Consider the following 27,345-nt stretch of genomic DNA (forward strand, 5'->3'; position numbering starts at 1 on the left):
AGAGTCTTAACATAATCATTATATTATTGTCAAAGTGACAAATCTTCATTGATTAAATATAGGTTTCATATTTGGGGAAATTTCTGGTTATCTGGCAGTTTACCTAAATTATAAATACCACTTGTGAACAAAAAATAGGACTATAAAGCATGAAACAAATTTTCTTATGCTGCTATAATGACTCCATCATTAAAATATATTTATGACTATATTCCCCTCCTCCACAGTGTCTGATCTGTGGGTTACCACTCATACATTCTAGTATGTTGGGTAAAAATAAAAATTCAATCATCTTAATACCATACTTCCTACTATTATAGGTAATATAAGAAGCTCTGATGGTTTCTGAGTCAAATTATTGAATATTTGAAAGTAGTTACAGCACTCTCATTTTTAAATTTAGCTAGTTGTTATTCAGTGCCCTATCTTTTTTTACACTACACTGAAAATGCACATTAACCCTTTGGCATATCTGATACCAGCCTACGCACAGTTGTCTACTCCTGTTACAAACACATTCATTTACGTATGTACAGCACTATTTTTTAACTCCCTATATGTGTCTATTTTCCTTAGTTTGACACCTGAATGTTACCTATCAGCTTTGCCTCTACATGAGCCCTAGGACAGTCTTCCCAATGGTAGCTATACATTTTCTTTGGTTCTTCTTTGAAAAACAGTCTAATCTCACTCGACTGCCTTGAACCCAACTTGGTTTAAACCTAACTAAAATCTCTCCATGCCAGGGCGCCTGGGTGGCTCAGTTGGTTAAGCGACTGCCTTGGGCTCAGGTCATGATCCTGGAGTCCCGGGATCGAGTCCCACATCGGGCTCCCTGCTCGGCGGGGAGTCTGCTTCTCCCTCTGACCCTCTTCCCTCTCGTGCTCTCTGTCTCTCATTCTCTCTCTCGCAAATAAATAAATAAAAATAAAAAATCTTTTAAAAAAAATAATAAATAAATAAATAAATAAAATCTCTCCATGCCATATTCTACTCCCAAAACAAAAAATAAATAAATAACTAAAAGCATAGTCTTTTTCTTACATTCATAAGAAGCTTCAATCACTTTTAAAGCTCTACCTCTGAGAATTATTAAACTTTGTCTTTCTTCTCTTTAAAAATCATTAACTCAGCTTTTATGATTGTCCCTATTCTCAAAGTTATACACACGAACTAAGAAATGTTCAAGAAAAAGTTCAATCAACCATCTTGTTTCTTCAAGACAGTCCCATATTTGTCCACAGCTGACTCACGTACTAGAGTATAAGCCTCGTTTTTGGGCATCTGGGTGGCGCAGTTGGTTAAGCACCTGACTCTTGGTTTCAGCTCAGGTAGTGATCTCAGGGTTGTGAAATCAAACCCCAAGTCAGACATCAAGTCTGCTTAAGACTCTCTCCCTCTCCCTCTGCCCCTCCCCGCCACAAGCTCACACATGCTCCCTCTCTTTCTCAAATAAATAAATAAATCTTTTAAAAAAAATTAGACCATAAGCCTCATTTCTGATTCAAAAAATAATAAAGTGACTATATTTAAGGGGAAGAGTTAAGATATATTCTAGGAAAAGGTCAGTGAATATCTACACAGCTGTAAAAACTAGAACAGAAGAAAATCCAAATAATTCATTTTATGGAAAAAAAAGCAAAGGCCCGGGGGAACAAGTGGCTTACCCAAGTTTATACATGTGGTAGCAAAGCTAACGCTAGTATCCAATCTCCTGATTCCAGGTTTAAAGCTTTTCTATTTTAACCATTCATTCAAATGACTAAACAGGATTATACTAAATGAAAGGAGCCAGACACAAAAGAATACATATTGTATGATTCTCTTAATGTCAAATTTCTAGAAATGGCAAAACTACAGAAACAAAAAGCAGATCAGTGGTTGCCTACGGCTGGGAGTTGGAGCAGGGATTGGGAAGGTGGGCAAAACAGAACTTTTTGGAGAATTAAAGATTTCTAAAATTAAATTGTGATAATGGTTGCACAATATACAAATTTATTAAAACTTAAGCTGTGGGGGCATCTGAGTGGTGCAGTAGGTTAAGAGTGTGACTCTTGGTTTCGGCTCAGGTCTTGATCTCAGAGTCATGAGATCAAGCCCCATGTTATGCTCATAATAGGGAGTCTGCTTAAGACTTTCTTACCCTCTCCCCTGCCCTGCCCCACCGTGTGCGCTCTTTCTAAAATAAATAAATCTTTAAAAAAATAAATAAAACTTCACCTGCAAACTTTGAGACATAATTTATACTTCAATAAAGCTATTCAAAAAATGACTAAGAAGGAACTCAGATTTTTTTTTTTTTTCCCATAAAGCTCTTGGGGAATTATATGTCAAAAAGTATCACTAGGGGTGCTTGGGTGGCTCAGTCCTTTAAGGGTCTGCCTTCAGCTCAGGTCATGATCTCAGGGTTCTAGGATCAAGCCCCGTGTGGGTCTCCCTGCTCTGCAGGGAGTCTGCTTCTCCCTCTCCCTCTGCAGCCCCCATAAACCCTGCTCGAGCTCTCTCTCAAATAATTTTTAAAAATCTTTAAAAAAAAGTATCACTAAAACACACACACACAGACAAAAAAAAAAAAAAAAACAGATTGTTTTGCAAACTTCAGATCCTTTTCCCTTCAGAATTTCCAAAAGTTAGGTACTTTATTTTCCACCCTTACATTTTCCATGGATACAGAAAGTAACAGGAAGTGCACAAATATACACATAGGAAATGTGCATAATTCCTCTGAAAACACTTTGGTTATTGATCATTATTTCCTTTTAGATAGGATCTGCACTGCTCTAAGCCTCTGCAGACAGTTTAGAATAGAGGAGGTGCAGACGCCTGGATGGCTCAGTCAGTTAAGCGTCTGCCCTCGGCTCAGGTCATGATCCCAGGGTTCTGGGATCAAGTCCCACATTGGGCTCCTTGCTCAGTGGGGGGCCTGCTTCTCCCTCTGCCTTCGGCTCCCCCTGCTTGTGCCCTCTCTCTCTCTCTGACCAATAAATAAATAAAATCTTTAAAAAAAAAAAAAAGAACAGAGGATGTGCTCCTTTATCTGTTATCTGGTCTGACAAACTGTTCCAAAACAGAATTCTTTAGTGATTTCATTTTCATGACACCTTTGTGCCACTATAATTTAAACACTAATAGTCTTTTTATTAAGAGGAACCATTCTTAATTGCATATTAGCAAGTTTCTTCAGTTTATTGTTTGTGCATCCTTATTAGGTATACATCTCTTCAGTTTACTCAGCATTGACAGCCTATTCTTTGTTTACTTACAAATTAAGAGTAAGTTTTCTCTCTCGTAACAGTTAATGTTTTACATCTATGAGAAACACCACTGTTTGAACCTTAAAAATAAACAGAGTTTTAATTAATGGAGGCCTAGATATCTGTAATTATGTCAGAGAAAGCAGTCAGGATTACTTAGTAAACCTACATTTCCCATGCTGCTGAGGCTCAGTTTACCAAGGCTAACGAAAGACATTTTGGCCTCAAGAATTTCAATTACCACCTTCCTAAAGCCCCAGAGTTTCACCAAACTTCCTAAAAGAGAAAGAAAAATCTGAAATTTATAAAAAGAAAGCAAAATATTTATCCCAGCTTAAGCTCTAATTTTAAAGAGTAGGTTTCTCAAAATTACGATCTTTTGACATTTGGTAACTGAATGAATTAAGTAGTTATCCAAAGAATTCAAGGCAGGAAAAATAGAACACAATCTCAGCTGAATATATCTCTCTTTCAGGTACAATTCCATGTGTTAGAGAAACTGAATCAGTCAGATCCCAAATGATTAGGGCCCTAATTATCAAACATACACTTTCTCCTTGTGACCTTTTCACAATAACTGGCTTAAACTTGCTAACAGTATTCCCATGAAAGGAGAACACTGCTGCTCATTTTAGTTTGTTAGTTCTTTTCAAGGGACACAGTATGGTTTTGGGGTTTGTTTTTTTTACATTTTCCTACTGCAATGTGGTACACAAAGAAGGTGAAGTGATGTTCTAAAAACCAATTCGTTATACACAAAAACTCCATAGATGAAGACAGAAATAACAAAGGAGACATGAGAATGCATTCCAGGAAATTGGAAGAGGGGATTATGATATATTAAATATTAAGCAGATAATAATGTGACTGATACAGCGCCCTTAACAATTAATGAACCAACAACCCCATATCCCTTTTTACATGGAGTTACAAAATCATTTTTTAATAAATAATAATAAACTCTACCCCAACTGAAGTTCTTCTAGTCTCTTGCCTCTTGCCTCAGAGGAAATGAAATCATTATAATAAAACTACTGTAACATAAAAGCTAATGTTTTACCAGGAAATGTTCTATGAACTCTAAGAAAAAAAATCCTATAAGGATGTTGTCAACTGCCACATTTCCTACAACTGGGAGAGTAAGAATGACAAACAGGGAAAAGAAAGAAATGGAGGGACAAAGAAAAACTAAAGAACTCTCCCTCACCTCCAAACAAAGCAGGCTCATCAACCAGTAAGATCCTCTGCCTCTCTCAATCTCCTTCCCTTCACTGACTGCCCCAAACATTGGTGAAGTCTAAAACAATGGATATAATATAGAAGCTACAAATTATATTTTTCCCACCTTTACCACCAATCAAGATATTATGATCAATTATATTTTTAAAAGTATAAAAATTATTTTTAAAACTAGCTTATGGAATGATGACTTAAGTCATTTAATAACACTGCCATGCTTTTATAGTTTGATGGGTTTGGAAATATTGTTTTTACCACATGCAAATTTATTCTGGCTCTAGATATTAATGGAATTTCATATCTCATTTAAGGGATATAATCCAGCCACAAAACTATTAAAAATTTGAAACTCATTCATGGTTCATTAACAGTCAACTGAATAAAAAGATGTACATAAACACAAAACAGGTTCATTTTCATTTTAGTTATATGTTTGCAGTAAATCAAACAGAAGAATCTCTTATTTTTATGTTACTTTTGTTCATTTATAATCAGAAAGTTATAGCATTTAAAGTTCATATCATGTAATATTTCTCATAACTCAGATTCTAAGATAAACAGTAGTTTAATTTCTCATTTACATATGATTAATATCAACATTTTACTACATATTTTATAATGTGAACTTTATTTACATTAACCAGTCATCAAGACAGTGACAAGTAGAACTGTTAAATCCAACTGAAACATCAGTATGCTGTGATATTTTTTTCAATTTATCCCATTGTTAAAATAAATGTGAAAAACCCAAGTTCTAAGATACAACAAAAATAGGGAGCATTTCAACAGTGATCTTTAAAGGTTTATTCCAGTGCTTCAAATGAAGAGGTTATACTATAGAACCAATAGCAAAAGCAAGTTTGAACCACATCAGTACAGTTTTTTTAAAAAAACTCGTAACATATTTCCTCTTCACATGTCATTTTCTCATGACCAAAAAACAAAAAACAAATTACCACAAAAAGATATTTTTAAAAAGTAATAGATGAGTGAGCTATTAGGTTTTGGTAAATAAAGTCTTTTTAAAAGAAAGCTTAAATGAAATTAACCATATACCTCTGCTTTCTGTAACAAATATGAGTAACTAATATTGAAAAACACAGCATAATCCCATAGGCCCTATAAGTTCTTCTTCCATTAAAAGTAAAATGTATAGTATCATACAAAGTGTATATGGGTTATATGTTTAGAATATTGTAGAGACTGATAATACGGTCATTTATTTAATCAAGGAAGAAAAACCTATGCCAGGTGAGTGATATCGTTCATTTTATTGGTTTGATCCCTAATTACTCCAAAGAGAAAATTGTGGATATGGAGAGAAGTTGAAGAAGAGTAGGCTGGAGAGCAGAACGTAGAGAGAAAAGAAGGTTCAGACATGAGACTAATCTCTTAAAAAATATATCTTAAATACATATACATCCCTGTATAACAATCTTCTGTTGGGAATTTTAAAATGTTTTTTTTAAACTGATTGTAAATATCTTTTAAACATCTGTCTCATTATAGCAAACTACAATTTAATAACAATTCCAACTGCCAAAAAGAAACTGTATACCAAATAGTACAGAAATATAAGCCACAGACTCACTAAGAAGGAAACCAAAGAAAATACTGAACTGTCCTCTAAATGCCACACCTACTACACTACTGCTCACTACAGAAGCCTGGAAGTTGGCACCTCATCTGAGGAGTACCAACAGAACTAGTATTGACGAAGGGCATAAAAGTACTACAATAGTAATACTTTCGGTTTCAGCATTGTTTAGACTCTTAGCTGTGTTTTGTTTTCTAAGTAGCCTCCATGCCCAACATGAGGCTCGAACTCACAACCTTGAGATCGAGTCGCATGCTGTACCAACTGAGCCAGCCAGGTGCCCCAGTTGTGTTTTATTTTTTAGTTAAAAAAATTACATTTTTTTATATTTACTCTTATGATTATAAAATGGTAACTCTTATAAATGTTCTATAATATGAAGTGGGTATATTTACCATTTAATTAAAACAAGAGATTTAGTAATGCAGTTTATAGTAAATCAAAAATAACCATTTAAGAAACTGAAAAAGATACATAAAAATATTCTGGCATGTCTTATAAAACACTGTTTAATTTATAGCATAAATAAACCCCTTAAAACATTGTTTAATTTATAGCATAAATAAACCCCTTAAAAATGGTGAGCACTTCACTACTCTTTATCTCACAGGTATTGCCATTCTTTTCAAAGAATCTATTTTTTATTTTATCAGCACTGAGATTCTGTTTACATAATGAAGAGCAAGAGAACAAACAGCCCAACCACTATCTTCAGAAAACAAAATATTCTAATTATTTTAGTATATACATTATCAATTTCTAGCCTTGAATTTAAAGAATATATGAACTGTGAGAAGTAAATTCGCATACCTAACTGATTACAGTTGAGAAATCTAACTAAAGTGCCATAAACCAAAAAATTGCTTTATATTCAAAGGCCCAAGTTCAATTTAGTAAACAGGCTAGACTCATTGCACTATATTATAGGAGACAGGGGTTAAGAAGTGACCTTGGCATCCTGCTTTCCAGATGTCTGAAGGATCCATGTCTTAATGAAAGTATCTCTACTCTTGATAAATACTTAGCTTACTACCCAGTCACTATCTTTGCCCATATAAGACTCTACTTGATTTTTGAAATTTTAGGACTATAGGTTATTATAAAGAAAAAATTTAAGAACATACAACATGCACAAAGGATTAAGACTACTTCCCTTGTGATGCAACGCACAAGAAAGTTAAAAAACTACTATTACACACTCTACATTATGGGGCATATTTTTCTGAGATTGTAAATGAGAAATTCAATAAGCCTTAAGCATATACTTTCCATTATTCCAGATCATGAAAAGCTTTTTTATTTGTAATATACAACATATATATATATTCCACAAATAACTATGTTCAGATATATGCCCATATCAAATCCCTAACTCTTTTAATTAAAAATTTATGTTCCTTCAGGTCATAAAAACCTGGGTTTGGGCATTTTAAAAGTTCAAACACGTATTAAGCTATGCTTTGCTTTGGCACTAGCTCCCCCTCCAGACCAACCTACTAATATAACTGCACTTAAAAAATAAACAACACAAGTTTTTCCAAGCCACTAGCAAATTTCAAAATTCACCACTTTTAAGGACATTCCAGTACTTTAAAATAAATAATTAAAATTGAAACCAAACACTGCATAATGTAATCAGAATTATTGTTTTTTTTCAATTCCATACATCTCAAATAGGATGACTTGTAGGAAAACAACTTCAAGTGACTCTTTAAGAACATCCTAAATGATCTATATGGTGCTATATTTTATGGAAACTATTTTGATTCACTATCCTAATAAACCACAGTATACTCCTCATGTTAACTCACTACTTGATCAAAGATAAACTTTTGCATGTTTCTGCAATCTATACAAGTTTCATTCCAGCTGTTCAGCTCTTCAAGTACAATTCTCAATTTATAAAAGCAGCGAAAGGAAAATCCATGCCCCAAATCACCCTTCAATGGTCCTTATAGCCTATTCATTTCTAACTCCCTACATTTCTATATACTAAACTGTAAATTCACAAATACAAATGTTTGAATGCCCACCTTATCCTTACTACTGTAGTATTTATAAATCAAGTAATTGCCACTTTCTATACACATTTTATGGTATATTTCACAAAACTGGCAATGTACAAGATCTTATCATTTGGCATAGGATTTTAGGTTGCTTTTTAGGTTATTTTAAAGAAGGGAAAACAGAACTTGCTCCATTATTTCAGTATAATGCTGTTATGCTTAATTTCTCTCCTAAAATGTTTATAATGCATATATATAATGCGCCCTTTAAAAGACCTATGTATAAAAACATGAAATTTAAATTTAATAAAGTAAATAAATATACACTTAACCCTAGGAGTAACAAGAAGGAAAAAAACGATAATGAAACCTTGCCTACAACTTCTAAAGAGAGCCAAGTCAAAGTTCAGTCAGTTACCCTTGATGAGCTTAATTCGAAACTGATTGAAAACTTTTGTTGAAATCTGTTCTGCGTTACCTTGAAGTTTGGGGTTATCTACTGGAGATTCTGCCTTTCCTAGGTTCACCTTCTAGAGTTGGCTTAAGTCCACTGTAAATTAATTTAAACATGGAAAGAAGAAACAATACCTCTCTCTGCCTTTCTCCAAGGCCTCAATCAAAAGGCTAATAATACACGGCAAAACGCTAAAAGCTCACCAGGGATGAACCCTAACCAAGACACTGCCATTTAACTTAAGATATACACTGCGTCTCTGACGTTGTGTGTGCCTGAAGATTGCAATGCCCACAGTAAAAGAACAGGTGCTGCACCCGACAACCCACTCACTCTTGCAGGAAAAAACCTCCTTTAACTAATTAACAAGGACTCGTTTAACCTTCCCAAATAAGTTTAGATACTCAAAAGCCGCCAGCTGATCATTCCCACATCAGTTGGGGGGTGCAGCGGCACTCACGCCTTTAACTGCCCAGGCATTGGCCCCTCGCCGGGAGTGGATCTTTGTACGGGTCCACCCCCCGATTTCTGGCCCAAGAACCCCTCACAAAAGCCCGTAACGTACAAGCATCCTCCTGCCCACAGTCCGTGATTACAGGGACCGAGTTGCTGGCGAAAGGGCAGGTAGGTGGAGAAGGGAAAAGAGGGACACCTCCCACCCCCGCCCCCATCCCTTCTCCTTTCCTTGGCTTCGGCCCCTGCCCGAAGCAAGGATGCGCGACGCCGAGGACAGCCGCGGCTGCAGGCGCCCCTCACCCCCAGCCCGCGCCCCCGGGCCGCGCCAGAGCGTCCCGGGGGCTTCCTCCCCACTTTTCCCGGAGCCCCTGGGTAAGCAGCAGCAGTTGCAGCAACAGGCCCGGGGAACGCCTGGGGGAAAAGAGCGGCGACAGCCCCCAGTCACATCCCCGGCGCCTCCACGAATCCCGCACTAGCCCAGCCCCAGACCCCGAGGGGCGCGGGGCCCGGCTCCCAAACGCCCCCTTACCCGAGGCGGGAGCAGAGGCGGTCTCCGCCGTCCCCAGTCGCCGCCGCCACCGCCGCCGCCACAGCCCTCGGCCGCAGCTGCCCCGTTGGGGAGTGGGAGGGGTGGCTGGGTGGAGGATGCTACTCCCGACTGAAGGGAGAGGAAGAAACGGAAACAGGAACCACCGCCGCCGCCGCCGCCGCCGCCGCCGCCGCCGCTGCTTAACGGAGCCTTCGGCGCCACTGACTGAGCGAGAGCGCGAGGCGGCGCGAGCGGGGCAGTCGCTGACAGCGCGAGACCGAGCGCGAGCCGGGTCCCGGGCGCGCGACCCCGAGCAGCACCGGCCCCATTCCGCCAGGAGAGGAAGGGGACCGGTTGGCTGGGGGCTGGGAGGGGGCGGTGTGGGGCGGGGGCCTGGAGCTGAGGGAACACGGCTACTCGGGTCGGCCGGAGATAACGCGCGCACGCGCCGGAGCGACTCTGACAACGAGCGCAGGCGGGGAAGCCTTGGCTAGCGCAAGCGTGCGCGCGCGGCTGGGGGCGCGCGCCCCTCAGCGTTACAGGCTTCTGGGAGAGGGCGCGCATGCGCTGGCCGCTGCCACATACGGCGACCCTGGCATGTGCCACGGCTGCTTCCCGCCCCCTTCTCGCTGCGCCTGTGGATAGCGTAACTGCAGCATCCGCTGCCAGGCAGAGCCTCGGGCCACAGAGGGACCGGGAGACTTCCAGCAGGGCAGCAGCTGCGCTTGGGCGCGGGCTTCCTACACGAGCGTAGGCCGCCCTCTACCGCCTGCAGGCCGGAGGCTGACGGCTGCGCGACTCGAGCCGAACTCCCCACTCCCGGGAGCGCCATCTCCAGGGAGTGTCGTGTTCTCGACAGCCAGGGAACGGACTGGCCCGAGCCAGTTCATTCCGCGGCCCTAAGGAGCACTGGTACTGGAGATATGAAGCAGGCTCCCTGCTACTTTTCAGAGGGGATCGCTGCTGCTCAGTCCCGCCGTTCGGCTGCAGCTTGGGCATCGCACCCACATGCAACTAGCAAAGCCCTGTTTTATCTTGTGAGAGCTGTTTCCACATTTGCCCCGACAGAAAGCCCTCCCACAAGGGCCTGAGTTTGATGCCTTTCCTCCGACCCGCGGCTGCGACAGCCCCTTTGATGCGGAAGTTTATTCAGTACGGCAAAGAGAACTTTGGGGGTGCGGGAGAGGGGTTCCCTAGGATGCTTCCTACCCGCTTGCACTCGGGAAATTCCTGGCGCCCGCGATGCAGAGCAGTGTGCCGAAGAGCTAGCTGTGACCGGCCCACACCGCGAGCTGAGCCGGAGGACCTAGGCGCGCCGCCCCGGCACACGAAGTAGTCGCGGGCCGAGGGAGAGGGTGCCACGGTGGCCAATCAGAGACTCGAGCCGTGTGAGTGGAGTGCGAGCCGACCAATCCGACGGCCGGAGGATGAGCTTCCCGTACCTAACTCTTCCCTGTAGCCTCGGGACCCAGATCCCAAGCCTGGAGCGCAGTACCGCGGAAAGTGAGAGGGTGCCCCAAGGACAGAAAAATTATTTCTCTAGACTTGGATATTTTTAAATAAATGCCTTGGGTACTTATCCCAGAGCAAATAACAGCGGCGTTTTAGATGCTGAGTATGAAAAGGATCACAGCAAAGAGATTTACAAGGCACTGGCCTGCCAAGACTGCAATCTGCCTAAATAACATTCATAAATTTACAGTATTTATTGAGGCCTTTTTATAGGTGAGGAACTGTATTACAGGAAAACAAATAAGATAACTGATGACTCAAAGAAGAAAAAAAGTTCCCTGTCCTCAAAAAGCTCAGCTTCTTCTTAGGTTTGCTGGACCTTGTGACTCTGGTATTTATTGTAAGTCCTTTAAAGAAAAAGCTCTCAGCAAAGTAGTTTCCAGTCGTTTTTACGACTATTATCTCCCTGTAAGAGGAGAAAATTGAGGGAAAAGTAGAGTGACCTGTCTAAAGTTACACAAAAAAGATACTGGCAGAGCGAGGATTATGTTCTAGCTCAGAAAGCTTGTATATCATCATAAAACAATGATTTATTTAATGCGTGGTTGCCATCCTCCACTAAAGAAGTTCCTGTACAAAGCTTACAAACAACGGAATTCTATAAGGGCCACAAGCTTTGATTTTTGGAAATGAATCGAAATTTTGGGTTTATGCCATCGTAAGATGAAGTAAAGGCTAACATCTTATCAGTCATACTCTAGATCATTTTTAGAAGTCAGAAGTGAGATGGATATTTACTTTTTAGTTTAAACAGAAATTTAAAAAATATTTTAGCAACATTGTCAATCAACTTTGACCTTGATTTAAGGACAGATTGTCTAGGTGTCCTCTTGTTGGGAAAAAAAACAGACTTCTGAATTTGTTCACTGAAGCTTTTACATTGATAAATCAGAGGAATATAGGATAGATAAATACTCTCCTTGAAATCATTTTGCTTTATTCAATACATTGTACCAATTTTGTGTAAATTCTAGACTTCAACTTGTTAGATCTGTGTATATAACCTTTGTCATTGAGTTTTGGGAGCTGAGTTATAGATTTTGTGATTACAATGTTAACCTATTCTCCAGAACACGATTGTGATTCTCAAGAGTAGTTACTAGCTAAATAAGATTTTGAATAAAATTAAAGAGCATGGCACATAAAAAAAAAAATTTAGCAAGCATGTTTAACTTTAAAGCTTACCTTATATAATACTTTAAGATCTCCAAGTTCAAAGCTTTACTTTACTTTTGCCTCAAAACATCCGATTTTCCATCTGGCCTTGATTTTTCCTTTCCAAAAATGTAGGAATTAAAATACATATCTTCTCAGGGGTGCCTGGCTGGCTCAGTTGGTAGAGCATGTGATTCTTGATCTCAGGGTTGTGAGTTTGAGCCCTAAGTTGGGTGCAGGGGTTACTTAAAATCTTTTTAAAAAATTAAATAAAATACATCTTCTCTACTTCCTTCTGCTTTAAAAAAAATATCTGTCCTAGGAATATTTGCCCAAAATTTAGCATTTTGATAGGTTATTATATTACATATTAAAATACCAAATAACTTGGGTGTCTCTAGAATATACTCAGAAATCAGTTCTCTAGTGACTCTGCTCTGTTGAGTCAATGTGCTCCTCGGCCTGTGACAGAACACTGTTATCAAGGCCCCTTCCAGGACATGCCCAGGATTTAGCTGCCACCTCAGAACTGGAAGTATCAGTTATACAACTGACTTTGGGATCAAATCTTTACACACTGAGTTCCAGATCAGTAATGAAATTCCAAAAAATTCACAACAGTTCCAGCTTTTAAAAAACATTTCTTTTACTCTCTCCAGAGAGGAATGTTGCTAAAACTCTGCCTTTCTCTTGCTAGGTTAAGTTTCTGAGCAGGAAAAAATCTCCAAAAGGTTCTAAACATTACTAGTCACCAGAAGACATCTGTCAAACGATGTTTTCTCCACAAGCTCTAGCTTCCCCACCACCACCACCCACTGCTGTTCCTGGGGCCCTCTCACTCTCTCTTCTCACCCCGGCTGCCTGCCTCTGTCTCTCTCATCACTCCTAGTTTCTGATATTTGCTTAAGCAAGTAGAAGAGCTCCACCACTTCCTCCACCCTTCCCTTACCAACTAGGTTTTATACCCGTCTTCGCTTATTTGAAAACTTACAGATAAGTTCTGCTCAGCAAGAGATGGTACAGAACATTCTTTTGTCATATTATACCAAGAACTGGTAGAACCTTGTCAGTACATTATATTCTTTGGCACAGCCTGCGTCAGATTCTTAGTCATCAACCAGAGCTGTGGGGTCTTGTGGGTGGAGCAAGGAGGAGTCAACCACTAGACAATGGAAGAGATGAAAATGAAAGTTAAAGTGAATACACTAGTAGCCATTTTATTGAGAGATTACCTAGATCAAAGTTAATGAACTTAAATATTATCACATTTCCAAAGTTGTGAACATTCATGCAGAAACTAGTTTGCAGTTTACTAGTACCATTTTATTAATGACTATAATAAAAATAATAGCCTAGGTGTAATATTGCTGAGTGCCAGGCGCCATGATAAACTCTTACCTCCATCATTCAATTCTCAAAGCAACCCTTTGAGGTGGATCCTGTTATAATAGGGGGATCCAAGAGGTCACAGAGAAGAGCTAAAGAGGCTCTCAGCAGCAGCTACTTACCAAATAGTTCAGAAATATTTCCATTTCTACCAGAGTGGACCAACTGAATGTCAGTCCTGGAAACATTCTTAATTTTTAATTGTCCTTATTTTCTAAGTATTGCTCTAGGTACATTTACTTAGAGGATTACATCTTGCAGGAAATCATTCAAAAGACAGCACTGTATTGTTACATGCAAAAAGGTGTGACCTTGAGATAATCATTTTATCCATTTGGTCCTTAGCTTTCTTATCAGTAAAATAAACGGGATGGTCTGGAGAAATTTCAGTTGTTTGCCAGTTCTAAAACTACAAATCTAGCCAGCTTGACACACCATTGCCAGCAACCACAACAATGAAATATGGAAAAACAGTCTATACTTTGAAATCCAGTAAATGTTTTTAAGTCACTTTTGAGCCAACTCCTTAAATAGAAATTCAGTCTACACCCACTTATTAAAGAGCAGAGCCAATCTTTCCAATTAGAAGAGTAAATGAAATGATTGATTTAAAGACTTATGAAACTAGCCAAACTATCCCTTTCTATGACTTGCCTCCATGGCTGAAATTTCTGTCTTCTTCATTGGGATAAAGCGTCATATAGTTCACACTGTTCACATCCACTCCTATTCCTTCCTCATTAATAGAGTTCTCTCTCTTTCTCTCTCTCTCTCTCACTCTGTGTGTGTGTGTGTGTGTGTGTGTGTTTGTTTTTTAGGTAACCACAACCTCCCATCCAACCTCCAGCTATAGAAGAGCAATTAGCCTAAATCAATCAGTAAATTAATTCCCTAGTATGGTAGAGACTTGCTTACCCTCTCTTTCCTTGCATATAAAGAGATTATATTTTCATACATACATCCCTGCCACTCAACCCCACACTTGCAGTTGAGCTGAACCACGTGACTAGTATAGCCACTAGTCTATAGTGGGTTGTGGGCAGAAGTGATTATGTGTCACTTCCAGGTATAAAATTGAATTGCAAGTATAAGTTCTCACAGTGTTTACCCTTCTCCAGTCTCAAAACCAGTGTTTTTGAAGATGATAGAGCCTTTGTTAGCCTAGGTCCCTAAAAGAGGAAAATGTGGAACACCCCACCTCCCACCCTCATCAGGTCAGGATGGATATATGAATAAAAAATACACCTTTAGGGGCACCTGGGTGGCTCAGTTGGTTAAGCATCTGCCTTCATCTCAGGTCATGATCCCAGGGTCCTGGGATCGAGCCCCACATTGGGCTCCCTGCTCAGCAGGGAGTCTGCTTCTTCCTCTCCCTCTGCCATTCATCCTGCTTGTGTTCCCTCTTTCACTGTGTCTCTCTCTGTCAAATAAATAAATAAAATCTTAAAAAAAATACACCTTTATTGTTTAAGCCACTGAGATTTGGGGTTGTTTTTTACTGCAGTATGACTTGGAATCTAGGTTATGCTAGGTCTTAAGACTATTCTAATTAAGGTATATTCTAATATACCTGAAAACCATTATAGTCCTGGGGTATACTGGCCCAATCCAGCTGAAGGGAAGGATTTTTAGTCCATATTTAGGGGAGAGGATTCTCTCTTTCCTACCAGATAGGAATGAGTCAGCCCATAACAGAGATTACCACTGGCAGCAATCTAACAACCACCCAAGAAGAATTAACCTTAAAATGAAGTCAACACACTGAAGATGGCAAACAAAGAGAAAAACCCTTGAAGATATGTTTGAGCTGGTGGTTATATCACTCCTGAAGGCTAGTCTTCTCTGGACTTGCAATACTGCAAAATAACAATTCTGGGTTTTTTCTCCATAACACCATAAGCAGAAATTACATCTTATATATCTTTAATTTCATCACAGTTCTTAATACAGATACAGCTCTAGAAGCACTCAAAAATATTGGGTGAATTAAAAATTTTAAAAATATAATAGCTCATGCTCTTGCCTTTAGAAACAAAATATTACCTGAATTAACAAGGTGATACATTAACATTTAATACAACCCAATCTTTACAGATAAAGAGATTAAGACCCAGATACATTTCAAGATTTATCAAGTTCACATAGCTTTGTTATGGCAGAACTAAGGAAAAAAAAAACTAATAATTGCTTCATCAAAAATGACCATAGCTTCCAACTGAAAATAGAGAAGCAATGAGACGGTATATTATCGTGGTAGTTAAAAACTTTGAAGTTAAGACAAATGCCACTTACTAGCTATATGTTCTTGGACAAGTTACTTAACCTCCCTGAGCTCTGGTTTTCCATCTGTAAGAGAGAATAATAATCTCTAGCTCACAGGGTTAAGGAATAAATGACTCAACTTGTAAAAAGCACTCAGCACAATGCCTGACATAATAAACATTCTGTGTATTGCAGACCTATCAAATGGTGTTTATTCATAGCTAAATCAATTTTTTTGCATTAGGATAAATGTTTCTCCTTTATCTTTCCTTTCATTTAATTCAGACCACTGACCTGTGTTTTTCCATCATGTATAATTAAAGTGTAGCCTATACAATTGCCTAGCCAGGACAGCCTTTCCTATAGGAACTGCTCCTGTTTCCACACATCTGCCATGTGATGGCAGCAAGAAAAGACTTGTTACTGCTGATTGGCCATTGGCCACAGCTAATTGGTCAACAGGTGGACCCCTGACCCAAGATGGGCCAATGAAGCCATTCCTCCAAGATTTTTAGACTTTGGAAGGGAGGTCATCTCAAATCTCAGCTAGATATATCATCTGAAAGATGTCATTGGACATGTTTTTGTTTTGTTTTGTTTTGTTTTTTGCCAAGTAGAGAAACACATTCTGCATTGAGAAAATAAAGTCAATGGACAAAGGGAGGAGAAGAGGTGAAGAAAGTGTCTTTGTTATACTAGAGATCTCAGTTCTACGTTTTCTTGACTATTGACAGAATCTCTGCCTTTCCTTCTGCTTTGGGTTGCCTCTTCCAAGGTTTCCCCCCATATTCTTCTAATATATTCCTTATTTTGCATAAACTAATTTCAGGTGGGTTTATTTTAGCTGTGATTAATGCAATGGTATGTTATATTATCATAAAGTAAAAAAATAAGAAGGAAAATCCTTAATTATCTTTATTAACAACTTGAATGATAGTTCTAAGAATATGATCAAGTTTATAAAAATGAACCAATAAATCTTTATCAACTATATGTAAAGTACCTCTAAGCAGAGACTTCAAATTACCTCCCTATATCTGTTCTTTCATTCTTCCACAACAACCAACCCCCAATTTTTAGATGGTCCTATTGCCCCTCAGCTAAAATCCAGTATTTTCTAGTCTCCATTATTGCATAGGTGTGGCCACATGACTAAATTCTGGCTGTTGAGATCTAAGTAGAAATGTCATGTGGGACATCTATTAAAAAAAAAAGAAGTTATAAAAAGAAAGGGAATATACCCTTCTTATCCATTCTCTGCATCCTATTACCTGGGCCATAATGTGATGACTGGAGCCCTTCTAGCCATTTTGGACCATGAGAAAGATAGCCAAACCCTGGGGATAGCATAATAGTGAGGAAGGAACTGGCTCCCTGACAACTCTGTGGCACCTCCATGCCAGTCCTGGGCTGCTGCCTCTGAAATTCTTTCATGTGAATAAACAAACAAACAATCAATCAATCAATAAGCTTCTCTCTTATTTAAGCCACCATTTTCTAGGTTTTTCTGTTACATACCACTGAACCTAATCCTGATACAATGCCATAGTAGTTTGATAAATTGTTAAGTTGGATCCTTAATAGGATCCATAAAAAGAGAAATAAATCCAAAAAGATTTGAAAGAAATATAACAAAGACAAGTACATGTTACTATATTGAAAATTCTTAAACCAAAAATAAAGATACAGACTGGGGAAGAATGGAATAGGTGCAAGAGAAAAAAAAATCAGAGAGAAAAATTCCAGCCAAAAAAGACAAAAAATTACCAGTGTCACTATGTTATAAATATTTGCTCCAGTAAGAATGGGCCTTGCTGAAGTCACCGAAGTTCTAAGGTTCTGCTTTGCAGGGGCAAAACTCTATCTTATGAGTTCACTGGAGGAAAAATTAGATTCTGAGGGGAAAACCTAACTCTAACCAAGCTGACAAAAGTCTGAAAGACCAGAAGGTCCCTTGAGGGCAGAGCCCCTGCCTCTGTCTTGATCACCACTATGTATCATATTTGCTGAATGAGTTAATTAATTTTCATTGCGATATACCTGCCAGGGGGATCAAGAAACTCATAACCTCTGGTTAGTCAGGATCTTCTACAGTTTCCATGGGAACAAGGCAGTATGGAGTCATGGTCCAGAAAGTAGATTTTAACTATCTTGAATCCAAGCACTGCCACTTAATAGCGATTAGACCTTGGGAAACTTTTTAAAACTATGTGTCATTTTTTTCATTCATGTGAAATGGGAAGGATAATATTATCTACCTCATTGGGTTGTCATGACTGTAAAATGAGTTATTACACATAAGGCTTTTAAGAACAGCACTTGGCACAGATTTAGCACACAACAAATGTTAGACATTTATATAGCTCTACAAAAACCCTAAGCTAAAGCAAGCGTTTGTGGACACTATTATTATTATCTGATCTACATCCAAAGTCAAGATAACATGAAAACAGAATCTCAGGAAGAAAAAGAAATAGGTGATTGGCAAGATTTCCTGAACCGAAGGTTGAATGTCATTTCGGTTCTGCAGTACATGCTACAATACAAGTGTTGGTATTTAAAAGAGTAAAGGTTCTAAAAACAACCCCCTATAAATTGTGCTGGCACAGTTTACAAGTAGACTTGTAAACTCACATAGATTGGGTCAAGGGGAGCTAACTTATATTTCTTTCAAGGCTGATCATTGAGTTTAAAATACACTCCCTGTCTTCTGGCCACTTCTGCCAAATGGCTGAGAAGCTCGTCCAACTTACCTGAGCTCTTTAAGGTGCAAGAAACCAAATAACTTGGGTTACTCCAAGGAAAGGGGGATTTGAACTGTTTTCAGTTCAAAATACATGAACTGAAACTGACCCTGTGGCTGAAGCACCATCAGATACCAAGACAACTGGAGATCTAATCCACATCTCCAACCCTCTCACGTTCCCCATCTCATTCTCTGCTCTCCTGCTCTTCTCTCAGTACCGACTGACTTCCGGTTTTTATTCGACCTTTTGGTTTCTGGGGCTCATGATTTTTGTTCCTTATAATTTTATCTTTTTCATAGTATAAGACACAACCTTAACTTTCTCGGTTTCTTTATTCACATTCTCCAGAGAGGGAAATCTTGTCAGGTCTTCCTATCTTTCTCTACTAAGTCACATCACGGGTGTTCCGGCCTTCAGTCAGGTATTCATTCTGGTCCAAACTACTGTGTCTAGGTGGCAGTGGCTGCCCCTTCAGCAGGGACTGTGGGCCTGAGCATGGCAAACCCCGTAGCAGAGGTAGGAGGTGGGTACACACGGGGATTGGCATCCCTGACACCCTGCTGTCGTCCTTTCCCTCATTTCCCCTTTGGCTTTTGACAACTCTCCGCATCTTTCTAATATTCACATATAGATCTTACCATTCTGTCCTTCGGTCCTCAGTACTTAGCAATTCAACTCAAACTCAGCCTTCCTATTGGTCTTTGCAAATTCTCTGATGCATTGTTTCCACTAAATGTTTAGTTTATGAAGTCAGGTGGACTCTGTTGGAGTCTGTCTCCACACAGACCATCTAGCATCTCACCAACAAAATGACTCAGCCCCCCTTACGCTGTCACAAAGTGAGCTCAGAAGAAATCATGAGTTACATAAAGGCAACACTCATGGCTCCTTTTAAAATCAGTGAAAAGGTGAAAGCCCTATGATAATGGAACAAAACTGTCTTCACATAGGAAAGATAGACATTTTAAAAGCTAATCTACAGGCAAGTCTTATTAAAAGCTAATTCTGTCAGGTGTTGAAATAAAGAGTTTATGAATATCTAATATATAAATAGCATATAGCTCTGGGGCACCTGGGTGGCTCAGTTGGTTAAGCATCTGACTCTTGGTTTCAGCTCAGGTCTTGATCTCATGGTTGGTGAGATCCAGCCCCGGGTTGGGCTCTGCACTCGGTAGGGAGTCTGCTTGAAGATTCTCTCCCTCTGCCCCTTACCCCTCCTCTAAAAATAAATAAATAAATCTTTTTTAAAAAAGAAGTCCTATAGCTCTGAATTAACAACAAGGGGGACTGGGAAATACAAAGGAGTGCATGGATGTTTGGTGGGCACGGATATCTCCACCACATGCAGTAGATGACTGACACAATCCCATGTGGCACAGCTCTGGATAAAGTAATTTAAACAGGAGATAACCAGAAGATGAAATGGACACCAGGAGGTGAATTCCAGAAATCGTGAAGGACGTGATAATGGATTAGGTGGAAAAGTGACTAAAGATGAATGAGATTTTGGGCTTGGGGGACTACTTATTTGATATCATTAATATAAGTCATAGTTCAGTATAATCACATTTAGAATTCAGGTCTTCTGATCCCAACCCAATATTCTGTCAGGCTCAATATTTCATTTACAAAAAAGCAAAATCCTAACAAAGGATCATTGCATTAGATGGTGTCCCCAGTGTCTAGAATAGTGCTTGGTCTATGGGAGATGCTCAGTGAACATTAAGTAAATGGATGAGTGAATGAATGAATGAAGAAAGTGACTTTATGTCAACAGAAAGTATTTGACTAAAAAAAAATTGTCTTTACATGTTGTTAGATCCTGCAAATGGTTTCCAAGGAAGTTGTAACACATTTTAATAGCTATTTTTAAAGTATCCTAAGAAAACTTCCACATACTTATGTCCACATTCCTAAATAATAGAAGAAATCCAATTAACTTTGTCTTTCCTTTTATAGGAGTATTTTTCATTTTTAGAATAAGGGCCTAATAAAAGAACCTACGCAGCCCTTTTACTTTTAATATTCTGTGTGCCTTTAAGACAAAATGTGCTTGATTAGTTCTCCCTTCCAACTTACAATGAAAGCATTTACTGACTCCTCCCAGATACATATGATTGTGGTGGTCATATTTCATTCACCAAATGGAGTGAAACTAAATCTAACAACTAAATCTAGTACTTAATATCTGAATTTTCCTGGAAGTCTAAGACACATGGACACCACAGGGATGAGTCTGAAATATTTATTTAAACTCTGCATCATTCCTCATGACCTTGTACTTAAAGTGTCCTTGGTTGTATATCAGGGCTGATATTCACCAATATGACAAAATTCTGATTATTCAGGGGTCTATTCTGATTGTCTGAGACCATGCAATAGTATTTTGAATATTCAAAGAGTACCTTTGCCTTCTGTGAGCTTAACTTAGTAATAGGGAGGCTAACTGAAGCTCTGGTAAACAAGGTTTGCAGACAGATCATTTTGATTCTGTGTAAGAGAGTTTTTAATCCTTCTTCATTGTCTCCCAATTACCACTTACCACTTTGCTCATCAAAGGACATGGGATAAATTTTACAATCATTACAACAAATCTAGACTCCAATATCACATGTGGATGAAGTAAGACAAATTTTTACAGACACAAACTAACTTGGGTGTGTATATATATGTTTAATATTTAATGTTAATATATTGGTTTTAGGTTTAAGTCAGTCATACTCTGACAGAGTAGCATGAACCATATAATATCTGGAGATACTTCCTGTATTTATGATCATAATTTCCCACATATACAGTTCTAGAAAAACCAAACTGCTAAACATAAATGCTTATTAAATTGCTTGTACAAGGAAAAGGATATTGCTTTTTTTATTACAGTTGAAATGAAAGTTGAATAAAGTACATCAGATTTCCCCTAACATCCTTAGAATCATCTTCCAATGTTTTCTAGACTCAGAGCAGCACAACTTACTCTCATCCTTCATATTTCCCAGCCTCCTTGCTAGTCAAGTTGGAACCATGTTCTAGCCAATGGGTTGCAGACAGAAATGATATTAAGTTACTTCCTACTCTGGTTATAAGTGCCTCTGTAAGAACCTCCAGCTCTTTCTTCCCCTGCCTTGGTGATCTTGGAGGCTAGATATTTCAGATGGTCTCACTATAAGATAGAGGTAGGTTGCAAGGATGCCTGAGTGTCCACTAGGAGAAGAGCCACCCTACAAGCAGCAGACTGTGACGTGAGCAAGGAATAAATCTTCATTGCATTAAGCCACTAGTGTTAATTAACCAACTATGATGGTGACTGAGAGGATAATGGGGGCTGAAATCTAGCCCCTGGTTTAGTACCAAACCATTTGGCTTGGCAATCTTTTGCCAAAATGAGTGCCCTGGTCTGCATCCCCTCAGGGGAGGTGTACCTTTTGTAACTCACATATAGATGCCATATGGACTACCAGTAGCCTTGACTATATCCCCTCTCAATTGATCACCCGGTCTCCACTCCTTCACCCCTTCACAATCCCTCTATAAAGAGCTGCAAGACTAATATTCCTAAGGCATAACCCTGATCATGACATTTCATGCTCAGAAACCTCCAGAGGAGTCCCACTGCTTTGTGATTAAGCCTAAAATCTTTAACATGGTCTCCAAGACCCTCCACAATTCATTGAACAAACCCACCTATGCATCCCAATCACTACTTTTGTCTTCTCACTCCTGTGTTCTCCATCTCTGGAAGCTAGTGTGACATGAAACCAGGAGCTCCCTCAGCCTGACTCCACATAGCAGGCGCACCCCAGCTCATAGCCAGTGTTCACTGATCCAGCTTACAAAATCTCCACCTTCACTCCCTCCACGAATTTCTATGGTATGGAATTTCTTCAAGTCCTCCAGCCTTCAGGAGTCACCTTTTCCTTTAATATCCAAATTTTAAAAAGCTCAACTTCCATCCTATACATGATAAAGTCACCTCCATCTGGTTTATTTGTGGGGGAGAAGGAGGTCTGTCTCACAGTTGTTCTTGAGGCAAGTCAATCTATAGCCTGTTCCTCCATTCTGGCTTTGCAGCATAGCAAGAATTCAGCTGTATTCTCACCCGTTGTTGGAAGGTGTCAATAACAACTCATCTTACTTGTGTAGAAGTCCCTACTTGTGTGGAAGGTGTCAATAGCAATTCATCTTACCATGCGGGAACCAAGAGGTGAGGGAAAAACAACAAAAAATGCATCTACTCCTACTCTATGAGCAGCTAGCATTGGCAGATAAAATATAGGATATCCAACTAAATTTGACTTTCAGATAAACAACAAATCATTTTTTAGTATAGGTATGTCCCAAATATTGCGTAAGACATATTTATGCTAAGAAATTCCCTGTTGTTTATCTGAAACTCAAATTTAACTGAGCATCCTGCATTTTTATTTGCTAGATCTGGCGCCATCAGTAGTGTCCTCCCTTTTGTTAAATTCTTGATCTTTGGCTCAGATTAGGGAGGAAAGCAGGACTCTTCCTGCCAATGTATAATCCACCAAAAACACTGCCATATATGTGTGTGTGTGTGTGTGTGTGTGTGTGTGTGTGTACATATGGTATTATATTGTATATTTGTATCAAAATAACATTTCCCCCTTCAATAGTAATGTTTTCCTTCCTATTATTCACATATTATAATGATTTCTACACAATATTTCTACACAATAATATCTCCCATATGACAAAAATAAGCCTCTTGAAGTCAGGAATCTTATTCCTCATATTCTTTCATTGGGTAGTGAGATCTTGGAGGCATCTTTCTGGCATTAACTGTCTACTTGCTACATTGGCATTTCAAGAATTCAAAACTAGCAACAGTCCCAGAGATTCTAAAGCAGATAACAGAGTCAGAAGAAAATGCCTTAGGCGTGTATAATAGCAAGCCCTAGCACTTTTTCTGACTTGCATCAGCCTTGGATTTTTGCTTTGGGACTTGCACATATGTTTCCAAATATCTCCCAGTGTCTTCCAAGAAATACTTGGGTTTTACGTGAGGTGCCTCAGACACTTGTAGGAACACAAAGGTTGTGGCTAAAAGTACTTCTTTTAAGATAGCTTTCCAGAAATGTAACTCTCTTCCTAAAACATACTAGGTAGCATTCCCACTTTGTGGGTGTCGTTTCACTCTTACAAACCTATTTGCACGTTACCTGCAGCACTGGAAAGGAGCAACTTGGCCACAAGTTAACATCTTGTGAATCACACAGCCTCACTGTTCAGCTCCTACAACCTGTGCTTTTTTGGTAGCGCCTCTGGAAGCCAGAAAGAAGGGTGGGTTAGAGTATAAAAGTTAATTAAATACTGTAAATACTATATAGAATCATGGAAACAAATGGCCTTGTGCTTTCTCTCCCATATTCAAACAAGAATGATGCTCCAGATGCCAGTCACTTAGGTATCTACCATGATGCTTCTTTTTTTAAGGAATAAGAAATTAATTACACCGTGGAGGTGCCCTGGAGTAATAGTAGAAAGAACGGGTATGGCCTGGCTCCTTTAAGCAAGTAATCTAGAGATGGGGGATATTTCCCAGACTGCTTTATGGAAATCTAACCCTTTTAGAGAACTTTGGTTACTTTACTGAAAAAGAAAAAGAAAAAAAATATATATATATATGTACATATGTATATATCAAATAGCAGTTTTTAAAATGAGATAACATATGCACATGATAAAAAATGCAAAGGGTGTATGAAAGGGCATAAAGGGAAAAATGAGTCTCTCCTCCACTCTGTCCCCTAGTCCTCCTTCCCTAAGGCACTAGTGACACCAATTTCTATACTTTCTAGATGTATTCTCTGAGTGTATAATTATATAGCCCTTAAACAGATTTTATTTATACATAATATAGATTATATAAAATAATATACTATTGTACACATTGCTTTTTCAATTCCTTTTTAAATATTTTTATTGGGAAATATATAAGTAAGGGTATAAAAATTCAGGTAGTGATCTCATATTTTTATTTAACAACCTATTTTTTAAAGTATTCCATATTAATGCATACCACTGTGCCTTAGTATCACTATTATTGCATAATATTCCATTATATGGATATACCATTAACCAATCCCAATGTTGATGGGTTTTTTGTTTGTTTCCAACTTTTGCTATATATTGCTTTTTCAGTTACTTGTCCTTGTTAGGAAAATATATTCAAATATCAACTGAGATATTCAACAAATATTGATTGACCACTCACTATGTCCAATACATGATACCTAGGCCCTGTAAACAAAAATGAAACTAAGAATATTCCTATACATTTCACCCTCTTCAAATTGTTTGGTCATTTCATAGGTGTGTGCTATGGGATTTGTATTGTCCCTCCCAAGTCTGTAACTTCAGATTCCTTCTTCATCCATTAAAAACAAATCTTCTCCTCTAAATTTACTTTACCACGGCAAAGTAAGTTTCATAGATCTGGATCTTTAAACTATCACTTTGAAGATGATATATCAATTTTCTCTGCAAAGGTAAACCTATGCTTAATTATATAATTACAGAATTTAAGAACCAGGGAAGAACCTAATGATCATATAGACCAACCTCTTCACTTTACAGATGAGGGAAGTAAAGCTAAGAACAGGTTAAATGACTGAGCCATGGTCATACTCTAGCTTATTTTTCAGATACAAAATTGGTTGAATATACCTCCCCATCCCCCATTTAAAAGTCAAATCTGTGACTTTCACTTGTGGCCATGATAGAATAACAGGGATCTGATTTACCCTTTACTTTAAACAAATGAAAAACATTTGAATGGTTTGGCTTAACAATTGAGTTAACTATTAACAGTAGTTTTCAAATATTGGACAACATGCTGCAGAGGACAGTGATCTTTGAAAGAAGAGAAACAAATGAAGTGAACCTATAATTATCCCCAGCTTACTGCCTAGAGAAATTCCGGGTTATGGCACAGGCAAGGGAACCCCAACAAAGCCTGGCAGTTTTCCGGAGTTGAAGAGACAGAGGTGAGAATTCAGACTGGCTAAGGCAGCTAGAATGTGTAGGGTAGATGACCAGAGAGGAGAAAGCAGCATACAGAGAAAGTACTGGAGATCTGCAGGGGCTCCCCCTTGAGTCTTTAATTAACATACATGTGTATGGAAACTACCTGAGGCCAAGAAAGAAAAAAAAATACCTGAAAGGAGCAATTACTGGCATTCACACAGGGCTGGAAATACTTCATATTCCCAAGAGCCTAAACGGAAAAACTTTCTAACACATTGGGCATTGGCTTGAGTATCAGAAAGGTATTGCCTCTTTAGTAGGCCAAATGAGCCCTTAGTTCTAAAGGTTTGTCTGCTCCTATCATAATTTAAAGGCAAGGCTCAAAGGGATCAAACTGTTTCCAAGTAACTTACCTGTGTCCCAGAACATAACTCAAAAATATTTAAAGGAATACCGAAAGAAAGAAAGAATCAAGCAGCCAATAATGTGAAATTCATAATGCCTGGAATCCAATATTTTTATTGATACTTTTTTTTTTACCAGGCATGCAAATTGAAGCAGGAAATACAACCCATAATGAGGAAAACAAATCAGTCAACCAACAGAAACAGATCTGACACAGGTGGGCTCTCCCAGGCTGAGGCCCAGCCCTCTAGCAAGACCGCGTCCCTCTAACAAGACTGCATTTTATTTTATGTCTTTTGTGGTTTTACATTGGCTGAAGTTTTGTGGGTTAGTTTAAACTTGGGACCTCCTCGAAGAGGACCCATTCATTCATTCATTCATTCATTCATTTATTCTTTCCAAAATAGCAACCTCCAGCAGTGCACAAATGTTAGATCTGTGACAGGCGATGCTGAGAGAGAGCAAACATTTCAGCACCTACAATTAAAGAACTATGATGTCAGGAGGATAATAATAAAGGATCCTGTAGAAATTCAAACCCTGTGAATAAAGCCAAAAGAGACCTTGGAATAAATCATCAACAGGTCCACATCGGCCAACTGTATTTGATTGACAAGCTTATCATTGAGAATCAAGAGAAGCCGAGTACCTAGGAAGCCGAGACTGGCCCCCACTGGCTGCTGTAGACCACCTTCAGCATCCATTCTGTGCTTGGTGTGGGGGCTCCCAACAGACAACAAGCGGCCTCTTCCATCAGCTTAAAATAGCCTCTTGCTCTGCCTGCCCTGTAGGAGCTGATAAACTGAGTCCGGTTTCCATTCTTCTGCAGCCTTAGTGAAAAAGGATGGCTGTCCTTGGTTCAAGTGTTAGAATGAAGAGCTGGAGCTTGCTCAGAATAATGCTGTGTATTATGGGGTCTCCACCCCACCTCTCTTTTGTATCTTATCACCACTCGTATAGAGCACCTCCACACTTTGCTTCTTGGTTAAGAATAAACAGAATTGTCTCCCTAAAAAAAAGGATATGACACAGGTGATAAAATTAGTAGACAAAGACATTGAAACAGCTATAGTAACTATGTTGCATGTGTTCAAGAAAGTAGGAGTGAGCATATTAAGGAAAGAAAAAGCAAGTTTAAAAAAAAGAGCAAAGTTGAACTTCTTAATATGAAAAACACAGTATTTGAGATGAAAACTCAGAACTTCTATGCAATTATAATTTTTGCCATTATTTCTATCATTAGCAATGTCAAATATAAAATAATATTTTCATTGGGTCTAAAAATACTCCTTTTCATATAGAAGTCTCAAAACCACATACCAACGTGCATTAAAACTATCAGTGCAGAATAGT

General features: G+C 38.9%; 1 protein-coding gene and 1 pseudogene across 5 annotated transcripts in view; one reads left to right on the forward strand and one right to left on the reverse strand.

Annotated features, from left to right (window-relative positions):
* FUT8 (fucosyltransferase 8) overlaps nucleotides 1-12,289 on the reverse strand; it is a 330,956-nt gene extending 318,667 nt beyond the window's left edge. For all 5 annotated transcript variants that reach the window (XM_027571178.2, XM_027571173.2, XM_027571177.2 and 2 more), the window contains exon 1: nucleotides 10,745-12,289. The gene's annotated coding sequence lies outside the window, so the exon portion shown is untranslated. The remainder of the gene's footprint in view (nucleotides 1-10,744) is intronic.
* LOC113909334 lies at nucleotides 10,963-26,645 on the forward strand (annotated as a pseudogene).
* Nucleotides 26,646-27,345: the final 700 nt, after the last annotated feature.

Source organism: Zalophus californianus, chromosome 6, assembly GCF_009762305.2.
Source record: "Zalophus californianus isolate mZalCal1 chromosome 6, mZalCal1.pri.v2, whole genome shotgun sequence".
Classification (NCBI taxonomy): domain Eukaryota; kingdom Metazoa; phylum Chordata; class Mammalia; order Carnivora; family Otariidae; genus Zalophus; species Zalophus californianus.